This window comes from Marmota marmota, unplaced genomic scaffold (assembly GCF_001458135.2).
Source record: "Marmota marmota marmota unplaced genomic scaffold, marMar, whole genome shotgun sequence".
Taxonomy (NCBI): Eukaryota; Metazoa; Chordata; class Mammalia; order Rodentia; family Sciuridae; genus Marmota; species Marmota marmota.
In genome coordinates, this window is record NW_025999977.1 from 54,502,493 (window position 1) to 54,516,534 (window position 14,042).

General features: G+C 38.4%; 1 protein-coding gene and 1 pseudogene across 1 annotated transcript in view; one reads left to right on the forward strand and one right to left on the reverse strand.

The window, feature by feature from the left end:
- Ywhaq (tyrosine 3-monooxygenase/tryptophan 5-monooxygenase activation protein theta) overlaps positions 1 to 14,042 on the forward strand; it is a 35,385-nt gene that overhangs the window by 7,106 nt on the left and 14,237 nt on the right. The gene's annotated exons all lie outside the window — the stretch shown is intronic.
- Positions 3,344 to 4,089, reverse strand: LOC107136957 (annotated as a pseudogene).

The following is a 14,042-nucleotide window of genomic DNA, read 5'->3' on the forward strand; positions in this document are numbered from 1 at the left end:
CACACACACACACATACACGCTGCCCCAACAGTTATCTCCCCCAATGCCAATAAATACCAAAATTGAGAAGCAATTGGGTTAAAATGAACTCTAATAAGTTGTACTGAATGCGTGCCTGTCCCTTGGGGTTCTATTAATGTATTGGCATCTTACCTGAACTATATTTGTCTAGACTTGTTACTTTCTCCCTTGTCAATACTGTGTGCGGGTATCTATAGTTCACCTTGCTGAAATATACTTAGTGAGTCCTATATTTTCCAAGTGCCACTTGATGAGTACCTCTGAAAGCCCTGAAACTTGTTCTTTTAAAAACTTGGCCCAGCAGCTTGTGAGGCTGAGAGGTAGGAGGATCACAAGTTCAAAACCAGCCTTAGCAACTTAGCAAGGCCCAAAGCAACTCAGTGAGACCCTGTCTCTAAATAAAATTAAAAAAGAGGACAGGGATGTCGCTTAGTGGTTAAGTGCCCCTGGGGTTCAGTCCCCCGTACCAAAAAAAGAAAAAAACTTGGCACAGAGAGAAAAGACCAACTGAAATCTTTTTAGGAAAATTAATGAACTGCAACTATTCTGCTCCCTTCATAACACCCACTAATAGTGTGGCATATGTGGTCTACACATTTAACCCTGTGGTCTGTTTATTTGCATGTTCTATAATTTTACTAAATTACTAATACTCTATTGAAATTTAGGTTTTAAACAACTTTCTCCATTATAAGCAACACTGGGAACAACATCCTTTTTGCATGCTTTATGTTAGGATTTACTTGTAAAATTCTCAGTGAAATTTCCATATTAAAAGGTTTGCATTTCCCTAAAAAGCCCTCTGAAAAGATTGTGAGTTTACACTGTCAGCAGCAGTGGTTGAGAATGGTCATTTCTCTTTACCCCTTCTCAAGCACAGGTAGGTAGTAAGGATAACAAAAATCTAGTTACCGAAAGCATCAAACTGTTGCCTCCATGTTTAGCATCCGATGTAATGAGGACTACCTTGTTTCTCACAGAGGGCTAGTTATCACAACTAACTTTCACCTCATGTAGTTCCACTTATAAAATGATACCATAATTTTGTAGTAGAAATAAAGTGACAGTTAATAATTTTAAAAAATGATACCATAGCATGGGATTTGTTAGTTCATAGTGTTTACCAGTTGGGAAAATCTTGATTATGTATGATGTTCTTTTATGATATTTATCATTAAGATCAGTTTTTACATTTAGCAAAGTGACAACAGAAAATATCTTTGAGTTGGCACTGTTGAGTTTTATCTATCACTTCAGAATAATGAGAGGTAGGGATGAAGTGGGAATTCTTTGTATTATTCTCTTTTTCTATATTTTTAAGCTTTACTATAATAAAAGAGGTGGGTTCCCTCCCCTAGATGTTTACATAAGATAGATGAACACATAAGTCTAGAAAAAGGCCTGTTCAAGAATATCCAGCCAGGTGCAATGGCACCTGTAATGTGCACCTGTAATCCCAGCGGCTTAGAAGGCTGAGGCAGGCATGTCACTAGTTCAAACCCAGTCTCAGCAACTTAGTGAGGCACTTAGCAACTCAGCAAGACCTTGTCTCTAATAAAATATTAAAAAGGGGGGCTGGGGATGTGTCTCAGTGGTTAGGCACTCCTTGATTCAATCCCCAGTATATATATATATATATAATCTCCATAGCAGCTGTATTCTAAGAGCAGAAAACTGAAACATTCCAATAATAGGAAAATGGATAGATACTGGCATGTTAATAAATGGAATACTACTTAGTGATAAAGAAATGAACTACTGAAAATGTTACAGTATGAATGAATTTCAAAAACATGGAAAGTGAAAGAAACTGCATGAAAAATTACTTAGTGTGTGATTCTATGTATATGAAATTTTAGAATAAACAAATTTTATATGATTCAAGAGAAGACTAGTGGCGTCTGGGGAAGAGGCACGTGGTTGACTAGGAAGGGACTGGGGAAAACTTTCTCGGATGTTTATGGTTCTTTGTTACGGGTTTTGGTTACACAAGTACATGCATCTCTCAGCATCCCACTGTACATCTAGGTTGTGCATTGCGTTGTATGTAAATGTAGAAGGTTAATGATAGGATCTAGGTGGAGGATACATGAGTATCCACTGAAAGTGTTGGTTGCTATGTATTGAGGTATGATACTCCACATCACTGACTGGGTATATCTACAACCACCAACAGAAACAAGTACTGCAGCCTTTGTTTTGTCCTCAAGATATGAGAATGTACAGAAAGGTGAGATATCCACTTACAAGGTGTGGTTGATAAACTTGCATTTGGTGATGAGTGTTAGACTGACAGAATTACAAGTTGCTGACTTCCATAATGGACCATATTCTAGGGCTGTGGTTCACACACTTGGTCTCAGGACTCCTTTGTACAACTTAAAAAATCGTGGCCCTTGGGGCTGAGGCTATGGCTCAGTGGTAAAGCACTTTCCTAGCACGTGTGAGCCACTGGGTTCAATCCTCAGCACCACATAAATAAAATAATGATATTGTGTCCATCTACAACTAAAACAATATATATTTTTAAAAAATATCATGGCCCTTAAAAGTTTTGTTTATATAGATTAAATGTATGGAAATTTTACATGATTACAAATTTAAAGTTTCTATAAGTCATTTGAGATAATTACTGACTGACTCGTTCAGAAAAATAAACCCATTAGAAGTTAATATTTTTAAATTATAAAACATACAAAATAAAATTTACTATTTTAAGTGTACCATTCTGTGGCATTAACTACATTCATACTGTCTGCAACCCATCAGCAGAACTTTCTTATCTCCAACTCTAGACCCCATTAAACATTCTATTCTTCATCCTCAACCTCTGCCAATCACCATTCTTCTTTTTGCTTTATGAATTTGACTGCTGTAGGTACCTCGTGTGAGTAGAATTAATTTTTCTAAAAAAAGAATAACAACAAAATTAGAATAGTAGCATTGCTTTACATTCCCAACTACACACCATTTTTAAAAGAATTTCGTCTCTCCTTATTCTTAAAACATGATAATAGTATTAAATAAAGTCGTGAACTTTAAAAAACTACATCATACCACGAGCATATCCATCCCTAGGTATGATAGAATATGGGTTCCAGCTCTTACAGAATAGAAGTGAAAGTAAACTACTTTGGGAAGACAACTAAGCAAGAGGACCTGGTACTGGAAGGGTCTGGTAGGAGAAAGTGGGGAAGGTGAAAGATAAGGATCTGCTCCTTTCCTTTCTGTTACTACATAAGAGTAGGGCACATGACCCTAGCTGAGGGCCAAAGTATGTAGTAACTACTTGGATCCCATTAGGAGCCAGACCAGTGTTGGTCAACTGGTATGGCCAGCGGGTAGAATACTGGCCACAAAAATGGAGACAAACAGTTTCTGTGCAGCTTGTTTCCCAGCCTCTAATATTCCTTGTGATTGGCCTTCTCTAGGTTTTCATAATCTACGATAACCTTATTAATGATGAGCGAGAAACCAAAGTCCACAGTGCTGTGCAACTGTAACTTCTGGTACTGTGCTCATGCCAGCAGCATCCACTCACCATGCTTCTGCAGCAGATGACATTCTGCCACAGTCTCAAAATTGGGGCCTGCCACCAACATGTAGGTACTTTCACGTAGCTCCCCTATTTGTTTCTAGGTACTGAGAGCCTTCTGCCTCGTATTCTAGTTGTAAGCATCAGACATGGCAGAAAAATGAACTCCAAATCTTTGGTCATTAAGCCCTTTGAGAGGGTTCTGGCCACAGAGGCCAGTTAGTTTAATGTGATTGTGGATCAGCAAGATATCTCCAACCTCAAACTTGAGGTTGAGTCCTTCAGCTGCATTGTGACTGCCAACGTGTCCACACCTGGAAGCCAGAAGACCCTCACAGGGAGTGTCACCTTCCAGAGTGGGTGTCCTTCATACATGTGGAACCTGTCCTGCTTCATCACATGCATTGTTGTTCAGGAACCCAAACACTAGTCTGCCAGCGTGACCTGGCGCTGTTTATCTCACTATTATCAAAGACCTAGGCCTGGTTGAATCTGTCAGAGCTTCTAACCCAGATCCACGGATCACTGCTAGTTGAGGTCAAGAGAGAAACCATTCTGATAATCTTTCACGTTCTGCTGTACCTTGTGCAGATGAACTTTTATGAGCAGCTGCCAAGTTTTTCTGCAGATCTCTTCTTGTATACAATTTCACTTGGAAAGACTGGTTTCTCAAGAATCGTGTGCAGTTGTCAGTTCCTGGGATGCTGCTGGCATGAGCACAGTACCAGAAGTTACAGTTGCACAGCACTGTGGACTTTGGTTTCTCGCTCATCATTAATAAGGTTATCGTAGATTATGAAAACCTAGAGAAGGCCAATCACNTTTTTTTTTTTTTTTTTTTGGTGTGACCTCTCTAGTTGGCTTAGACAGAACTCTCTGTAGTCCGAGTAAAGACTACATGCTTCTCGCTGAACTTTTTCTCCAATTCATGCACTAGCTGGACTTGGATTTTCTGGAAAGATTTCATTTGAGGACCTGGAACAAAAGTTACATCTTTCTGGCTATCTCCAACTTAGTTCTCCTTGGCTGCTATGATGTTGAGTTCCTGCAGCTGGGCCTCAAGGTCCGAGTTTAGCTCTAGCTCTGGCTTCTTGCCATTGGGCTTCACCATCAAGGTGCTGAACTGAAGAGGTCTTGGTCCTGGGGGAGCATACAGACAGGTTCAGCAGGCCCCGAAGGACTTCAGAGGGCCTTCCTTGCTAAGTTGCCCAGCAGTGATTTATTTTTGCTCAAGGCAGGTTTCTGAACTCTGCTTTTAATGTGAATGGTCTTATAGATGTTTATAAAACAATATTTCAGCCAGATTACAACTAGTTTCCTTTTAATTCATTATCAGCATATCAGAGCAGCAGATTCAACTGCCAAATCTGTTGAGTCTGATGGACCTACTAGGGTTGTGAGTACCAGCCCTCTGATATTTTTGATAAGATACAGTACTTTTTCCTGTGGTGGTAGAATTTATGATTAGAGAATTTATGAAGAAAATAGGATTAAGGGAATGAATGATGGTCACAAATTATCCATAAGAGCCCTGAACTTTTTTGTAAATACTGTTGAATCATTTTTGTCTTGTGTGTTTTTTCGTTAGTGTTTTTTTAACATTTTCAAAAATAAAACAACACTAAAAATTGTAGCACCATTTAAAATTCTTTGTAATGGTTACCACACAATGAATTTTTCTGAAGGAAATTCATTCCTCTGAGGAACTTAAAAAAATAATTGAATCACCTTCCTCTATAGTTTTAAAGAAAAGTTTATAAAATAGTTTGGCTTAGTTGTCTTTATTTAATAACTTGTTCATGTTTTTTTTTGTTTGTTTGTTTTTTGTTTTGTTTATTACTGGGGATTAAATCCATGGGTGCTTCACCACTAAGCCACATCCCCAGCCTTTTAAGTTTGAGACTGGATCTCACTGAGTTGCTGAGGTTGGCCTTGAACTTGTGATCCTTGTGTTACAATGCCCCGCTAGTTCTTTTTTTGTTTGTTTTAACCATATAATTCAAATACCATAAGTGCTAAGTGTTAAGTGGCTTTTAGCTTATTTTTAAAGTTTTGCAGCCACCACTACTAATTCCAAAACATTTTCATTACCACAAAAAGAATCTTGTATCCATTAATAGTCAGTCATTCCTCATCCTCCCTTCCCAAGCCCAGACTGACAACCAGCTAGTGAGCTGTGGAACTCAGATCCACCTTTTCTAGAATAGAGAAGGTGCCTTTTGTTGTAGAGCCTTCCCTTATAGACCCCATTCTTCCACGATCATCTTGCCTTTTTCTGAATTCTCCTTGGTGGCGATAGGGAAGCACTTGCACTCTGGTGGTACATGCTCTTCCCCCAGAGTGCTCCCTCCATCTGTTTTATTTTTTTTTTTATTTTTATTTTTTTTTATTTGTTTTTTTTTTTCAAAGAGAGAGTGAGAGAGATAGAGAGAGAGAATTTTTTTTAATATTTATTTTTTAGTATTTGGCGGACACAACATCTTTGTTTGTATGTGGTGCTGAGGATCGAACCCGGGCCGCACGCATGCCAGGCGAGCACGCTACCGCTTGAGCCACATCCCCAGCCCCCCTCCATCTATTTTAATATGTGCTAGTGTTGTTGATAAGTCCTAGGGGATGTAATAGCACAGACATCACCAATAAAGGGAAGTCCAGGTTCTTTAACATGACCTGAAACCTAACAGCCTTTTTCTTCTGTGCTCCAGCCACATGGAACCACCTGTGGATCTTTCTTATATAATGCCCTTTATCCTTTTTTTTCTTTTGGAAAGGGGAAGTACTGAGGATTACTAAGGTACATCTCCAAAATTTCTCTCTTTTATTTATTTATTTATTTTTTCTGAGCCAGGGCTTCTCTGAGTTTCCCAAGCTGGCCTTGAAATTTGGCAGTCCTCCTGCCTCAGCCTCCAAGTAGCTGGCATTACAGGAGAGCATCAGCATGCCTGGTATATTTTCTTTTCTTTGCTCTCCCCTCCATAAACCTGGGTGAATACATTTATGTAATATTTTCCTTTTCACCAAGTCTGTAATGAGACCCAGTTGTATATTGTCTGGAGTTTATCAGTGTTGTACATTCCTCTTGTGCCTTTCTCCAAAATAAATTGCACCCAATTCAGATTAGTATTTGTGGTAAACTGTAAATATAAGAATAAGGATTTCTGGGGTGGCGTTGTGGCTCAGTGGTAGTGCTCTCACCTAGCAAGCGGGGCCCTGGGTTCAGTCCTCAGCACCACATAAAAACAGAGATATTGTGTCCAATGTCTTTGGATATTTAAAAATAAATATTTTTTTTAAAAAAAGAATGATGAGGATTTCATCTCCCCCCCGCCCATGTACTAGTAAGCATTGTTTTTATTTTCTAAGGTCCTTTTTTTTTTTTTTTTTTTTTTTTGCCCAGTAATTAGTTGAAGATAGTCAGTAATCCATTAAGTTTGATTTCTCTTGATCCTTTTCTTCCTTTTGTGCCCTGTAAGAAAGCTGATAAATAGAGGCAGTAAGCAGTAAGGAATCAAATATGGTATACTGGTTTTATTTGGTTTATCTTGTTTTGGTTTATGGGTGGTTTTGAGGTTCTTTTTTTTTTTTTTGGCATGGGAGATTGAACCCAGGGGCATTAATCTCTGAGCCACATCTCCAAGCCCTTTTTATTTTTCTTTATTTTAATACAAGATCTCGTTAAGTTGCTGAGGCTAGCCTCAAACTTGCTTCTTCCTCAGCCTCCTGAGTCACTGGAATTGCAGGAGTACGCCACACTCAGCTCTTTATTGTTTTTCTTTTTCTTATTTCTTTTTTCTTTTAGGTGGCTGATTGTTTGGGGGCAGTAGAATGCACCAAGCTCATAAAAGGCTGTCCAGTCCTCCATAAGACACTACTGTGCTGTAGAGATACTAGGCTGATGGCAATATTATCGTAAATTTTGTCTGTGTCATGGAATAGAGGTGGCTAGGGATCTTATGGACCAGGAAAAAGGATTTAGGAATTTTATTTGGGGCAGACAAGTCTTAAGTTCTTTCTTGTCATACAAAATGTTGGATTCTCTTTACCTTCTTCTTCCTCCTCCCTTTGTCTCTTAGCCTGTAGGTTTTCATTCAAATTTGCCCACAATTTCCATTTTGCTTATTTTTGCTTTCACTGTAAATTTCACTGCAAATACCACTTAGGTCTAAAGAGTATATAAATTCCTTGACATCAGGACAACTTATATTAATTCATGACTTTTTTGGGGAGGTACTGGGACTTGAACCCAGCTTAACCACTGAGCCACATCCCGTACCCTTTACATTTTTGAGACAGGATCTCAAAATTGCTTAGGGCCTCACTTAAGTTGCCGAGGCTGGCCTTGAACTTGCAATCCTTCTGCCTTAGCCTCCTGAGTTGCTGGGATTATAGGTGTGAGCCACCATGCCCGGCCTCATGACATTATTTTAAGAAGTATTCTAGCTGATGTTTGGTCTTTTTTTGATACTATTAGAATCAGACCCCAAACCAGACATGATATGGTGCACACCTGTAATCCCAGCAACTCTGGAGACTGAAGCAGGAGAAATACAAGTTCAAGGCCAGCTTCAGCAATTTAGCAAAGATCTGGGGATGTAGCTCATTGGTGAATCCACCCCTGGGTTAAAGCCCTAATATCAAAAAAAAAAATTTTTTTTTTTTTTTTTTTTTTTTTTAATTAAAAGAGCTGAGTGTGTGGGGCAGGGGATGTGGCTCAAGCGGTAGCGCGCTCGCCTGGCATGCGTGCGGTCCGGGTTCGATCCTCAGCACCACATACAAACAAAGATGTTGTGTCCGCCGAAAACTAAAATAAATAAATAAATATTTTAAAAAATAAATAAATAAATAAAAAAGAGCTGAGTGTGTAGCTCCAGTGGTAGAGCTTTTGCTTAGTATGCATGTGGTCCTGGGTTCAATCCCTAGTACCCACCAAAAAAATTTTTTTTAATGCCTTTTTTATAGTGTGATTTTTACTGATGTTACTCAGCTTTCTTTCCTGAAAAGCATATTTACATTAATGAATACTCCAGAGTTGCATGAATTTTAATAAATATGTTGGATATTATATTTTTTAGGAATTTACCTCATTTAAATTAGGATAAGGAAGAAGTGTTTGTAGGGTAGGGGTGCTGGACAGGTTATTATAGTAGTATACATTTATGGTCTAGGGTTTGTCTCCTTAGCCTTTGACCTCTAAATTAGTTGGTACATCTAGAGGGGAGCTACAAGGATTAGAAGTCAGGCAGAGAGTGAGTCATTATTTAAACATGTTTTATTGCTTGTAGGCCATTATTTTATTTATTTTGAAGTACTTGGTATTGAATCCAGGATCTTTCTGTTATACCACTGAACCACATCTCCAGAACTCCCATCAACCCCCACCTTTCTTTTCCTGTGGTACTGGGGGTTGAACACAGGAGCCTTTGAGCTATATCCCTAGCCCTTCTTAAATTTTTATTTTTAGACAAGGTCTTACTAAGTTATCGAGGCTGGCCTTGAATTTGCAGTCCTCCTATCAGCCTTTCCAGTTGCTGGAATTATAGGCATGTGTTAATGGGCCCAACACTTACAGGGAAATTGGCAGGAAGACCCAAGTTAGTGTCAGAAGATTGCTTGGTGAGCATAAGAAGCTGTAGTTGGATGATCATAAGGGCTGGGTACTCCAGCACTACTGTATGCAGCATCAGCATAACTGTTTCACTATGGAAGACTGTTCACAGACCTAATTATCCTCTTCTGCATAGTGCTGGAGATACTGCCAGTGTTTTGCTTTTTCTTTTCACTTTTTGAGCTGGGGATATAGCTCAGTTGGTAGAATACTTGCCTCGTATGGATAAGGCCCTGGATTCAATCTCCCCCCCACCTCCCCCCAAAAAAAGAAAAGAAAATTTCTTTTTACTTTTTACCTGTGTATTTCTAGTGTCCAACATAAAGAATGCTTAATGTTTGGCTTTTGGGGAGGCCAATTCAGTATTTGGGAGGTACCTTATTGTCACTCCATACTCCTTCTGCTGGTGCAGGAATGATAATAATAGAAATAAGGTTGATTAAATTAGGACAATGCTTTCCAATTCCTTTTATATAACCCCTTTTGTGTAACAAATAGAATAACTATATTTTTGTAGTACATTGGGGAAAATGCATTTCTCACCCTGTTTCTGTGATGATTGAATCAGTATCTCTTACTATTTACATTACCTAGAAGCTCTAGGTTGAGGTCTGTAGGACTTGAATGAGAAGTTTTTTCTTTTTTTTTTTTTTTTAAATATTTATTTTTTAATTCTTGGTGGACACAACATCTTTGTCTGTATGTGGTGCTGAGGATCGAACCCGGGCCGCACGCATGCCAGGCGAGCGCGCTACTGCTTGAGCCACATCCCCAGCCCCGAGAAGTTTTTTCTTTGATAGGCCTTTGGGGTTTTTGAGTAGGGAAAGAATATACCCAAAATGGAATTTAAGGTTAATCTATCTGCAGGGTACAAAATGTATTAGAGAAAGGTCAGCCTTAAAACCTGGCAGGTCAGTTAGGTTATTGGATTAGTTGAGGTGAAATGATATGATTAACTTGAGTGATAGTACTAGGAATGCAGGCTCAGGGTATAACTCGGTGGCAGAGTGCATACTTTATATGTAAAAGGCCCTGGGGTCCAATCTCTAGCGCCAAGGTGAGGGAGGAGGAATGTCACTGAAGAGATGGGGGGAAAATACTTTTAGGGAAATAGAATCAGTAGGACATGAAAGCTGGTGGAATGTGAAATGCAAAGTGAAAAGTCCAAGGCAGTGCTGATGAGCTTGGGTGATTGGAAAATAAGATGGAAGTAGAATAATTAAGAGACGTATAGAAATGGTTTGGTTTATTTCTGCTCAGGGCATATTGCAATCTAGTGTGTGTATATATATATTTCAAAACATAAGAATACTCAGCCATGTAGCACTACAGAAAAACTGGAAATGTGGATGGGGAGTGACATTTCCCACATTAGCACTTTTGAGTTTGCTGCAATTCTTGGTGTGGCCTTTAGCTTTAATCAGGGTGGAGCCATTTTTCAAGGATAGATGTGCAATATTGATTATTGCTCATGTGATGATTGTATAAAACAAAAAACTTGTGTTAAGGAATAACACAAGGATTGCATTACTTCTGTTGGCATGACTGGTGTGTTTTCTTTCAGGAGGGAGATAAATAGGGATCAAGTCATAATCAAAAAGTTGGCTTAATGAATGTGGCATGATGACAAGAGCAATTGGATGGTTGCTCAGATGTGTAATGACGGACGTCTCTAGAGTAGGGGTGGATTTGTCAGTGCATTGACCAGGATTCATACTCTCCTAGGCCATGTATTGGATCTTTCTCCTACAGTGCCTGTCCCTTTTCTATTTCCATGACTCTCATAGTTTTTTCTGATCTACTCATTGTTTTTTTTTTTTCAATTAGAGCATTATAACTATTGATAGTATTTGGATTCATTTTGACAAGGAATTTGATTTCAATCCCCTTTCCTCCCTCTCCTTCCTTCTCATATTCTCCCTCCTATCTCATTGATCTTTCTTATTTACTTATTTTTTGATATTTTCTACATGTACATAAAGGTGAAATTCTTTTTAGTACATATATAAGTATATATCATTATTTTGTTAAATTCATTTTATATTTCTTTCCTTTTCCCTACTTCTCATTCTTCTACTCTGCTGATCTTACCTATATATTTATGATATCCTATTCTGTCCCCCACCATCTTCTTTCCCTTGTTTTGCTCTAACTTTTTCATATGAGAGAAAAATGTTTGGCTGTTGATTTTTCTGACACTGATTTATTTCACTTAACATGATTTTAACCATTTACCAGCAAAGCCTTTATTTCATTCTTCTTTTTTTTTTTTTTTTATTTTAAATCTTTGGTGGACACAACATCTTTGTTGGTATGTGGTGCTGAGGATCGAACCCGGGCCACACGCATGGCAGGCGAGCGCGCTACCACTTGAGCCACATCCCCAGCCCCGATATTTCATTCTTCTTTATGGCTGAGTAAAATGTCATTGTGTATATATACAACATTTTCTCTATCTGTTCACCTACTGATGGACATTTGGGTTGATTTCATAATTTGGCTATTATGAATTGTGCTGCTGTAAATATTGAAATGGCTGTATCACTCTAGTATGCTGATTTTAGTTCTTTGGGAGAAATAACCAAGGACTGGGACATCTGAGTCACATGGTATGTCTGATCCTAGATTTTTGTGGAATCTTCACACTGCTTTCCAAAGTACTAATTTGCAGTCCCACCAACAATGTATGATTATACCTTCCCCCACCCCACCCCCACATCCTCACCTGAGATATTATTGTGTTCTTGATGATTGCCATTCTAACTGGAGTGAGATGGTTTTGATTTGTGTTTCTCTAGAAATGTTGAATGTTTTTTCATATGTTTGTTGGCCATTTGTATTTCTTTTGAAAAATTCTTTTGACCATTTGTTGATTGGGCTATTTGGGTTTTTTTTTTGTGTGTGTGTGTTTTTGAAATCTAATTCTGGATATTAATCCCCTGTCAGAGGCCAAGATTTTCTTGCCATTCTGTAGGATGTCTCTTCACTCTCTTAATCATTTCCTTTGCTGTGCAGAAGCTTTTCAATTTGATGGCATCCCACTTATTGATTCTTGGTTTTTATTTCTTAAGCTCTGGAGGTCTTGTTTCAGTGCCTGCATCCATATGATGGAGTGTTGAGCCTATGTATTCTTCTAATAGTTGCATGGTTTCTGGTCTAATTCCTAATTATTATTATTTTTTTTTAATGTGGTGCTGAGGATCAAACCAAGTGCCTCACATGTGCTAGGCAAGGGCTCTACCACTGAGCCCCAGCTCCAGCCCCCTAATTCCTAATTCTAATCCATTTGGATTTGACTTTTGGACAGGGTGAAAGGTAGAGATCTCATTTCATTCTTCTACATATGGATATCCAGTTTGTCTAGTTTTCCCAGTGCCATTTGTTTGAAAGGTTGTCTTCACATTTTTGGGGGGTACGTACTAGGGATTGAGCTCAGGGGCACTCAACCACTGAGCCACATCCCCAGCTCTATTTTGTATTTTATTTAGAGACAGGGTCTCACTGAGTTGCATAGCGCCTCACCATCGCTGAGGCTGGCTTTGAACTCTCGATCCTCCTATCTCATCCTCCAAAGCAGCTGAGATTACAGGCGTGTGGCACTGTACCTGGCTCTTCCTACGTACATTTTTGGTGCCTTTGTCAAGTATCAGATGGCTCTTAACTATGTGGGCTTGTCTCTGTCTTCTATTCTATTGGACTTCATGTCTATTTTGATACCAGTACCGTGCTATTTTTGTTACTATAGCTCTGTAGTATAATTTGAGATCAGGTATTGTGGTGCCTCCTGCAACACTTTCCTTGTTCACAATTGCCTTGGCTATTTTTCCAAACGAATTTAGGGTTTGATTTTTTTAGTTCTGTGATGAATGGTCATTGGTATTTTGAACTCATCTGTGTCATTAAAATATATTTACTTCATACATTTTCAAATTGTAGTCAAGTCTTGTTCTTACTAATCTCTACTAACGCATATATGTTACATGTACTGCATATTTATATACACATACTCACTATGCATGTGTGTATATATAAAATCTAGGCAAGATTAAGTCTTTTCCCTCTGTGGTATATATTTAAGAGAGGGGGGATACATGTTTCTGCAGTGTACTATGATTCTTTGAGGTTTCTAAGTGCTGTCTTGACTTCTTAGAGAAAATTTCGTCTTGGGACTTGTGTGACTCTTGAACATTTGGAAGGCAAGGGGGAGTGAGGCCAAAGGATACAGTAGAATGACACTCAGGTTTTTACTAGGGCTACTGAGTGCTTTTCCTAAGACAAAAAAAAAAGTAGGATAAGAAAACCAATGGTAGATTATGTTAAGAAGACAAAAGTAATTTTCAAAAAATAAGTGTAGTTAAAATTCCAGTGATCCATCTAGATGTCAGTAAATATAGGAGGCGCTCACCCTGGTGTGTAAGAAAAAGATCTGTTTTGTTGGTGCAGGATGATTGATTTTTTTTTTTTACCAAATGGTGTTTATTAATTTATTTAATCTTCACAACAACCCTGTGAAGTAGGAACCATCAGTAACTTGTATAAATGAGAAAACAGGTACAGAACTGTAAAAGCAAATTGCCCAACTAGGTAAGGAACATTTGTGAGTTACTAACATGTAAGTTGGTTAAAATCATGTCAATGAACGCATGTCGTTCATTGTCTTAAAATACACTGTGGACAATTAAAATGTTTGAGAAATGAAACGTTTCCTATTGGAGCAAATTATCATAATTTGGTTATCCAGTTTTAGCAAGTATAGTCTTAAAGGCAGATGCCTGTTGGTCTTAAGGCAAAAAAAAACTACTCTTGAAAATTTACCTAGTCCTTTAAAAGAGTTGAGGAACACTGTCCGCAACACTGATTTTGATTTAATGCCATGCATC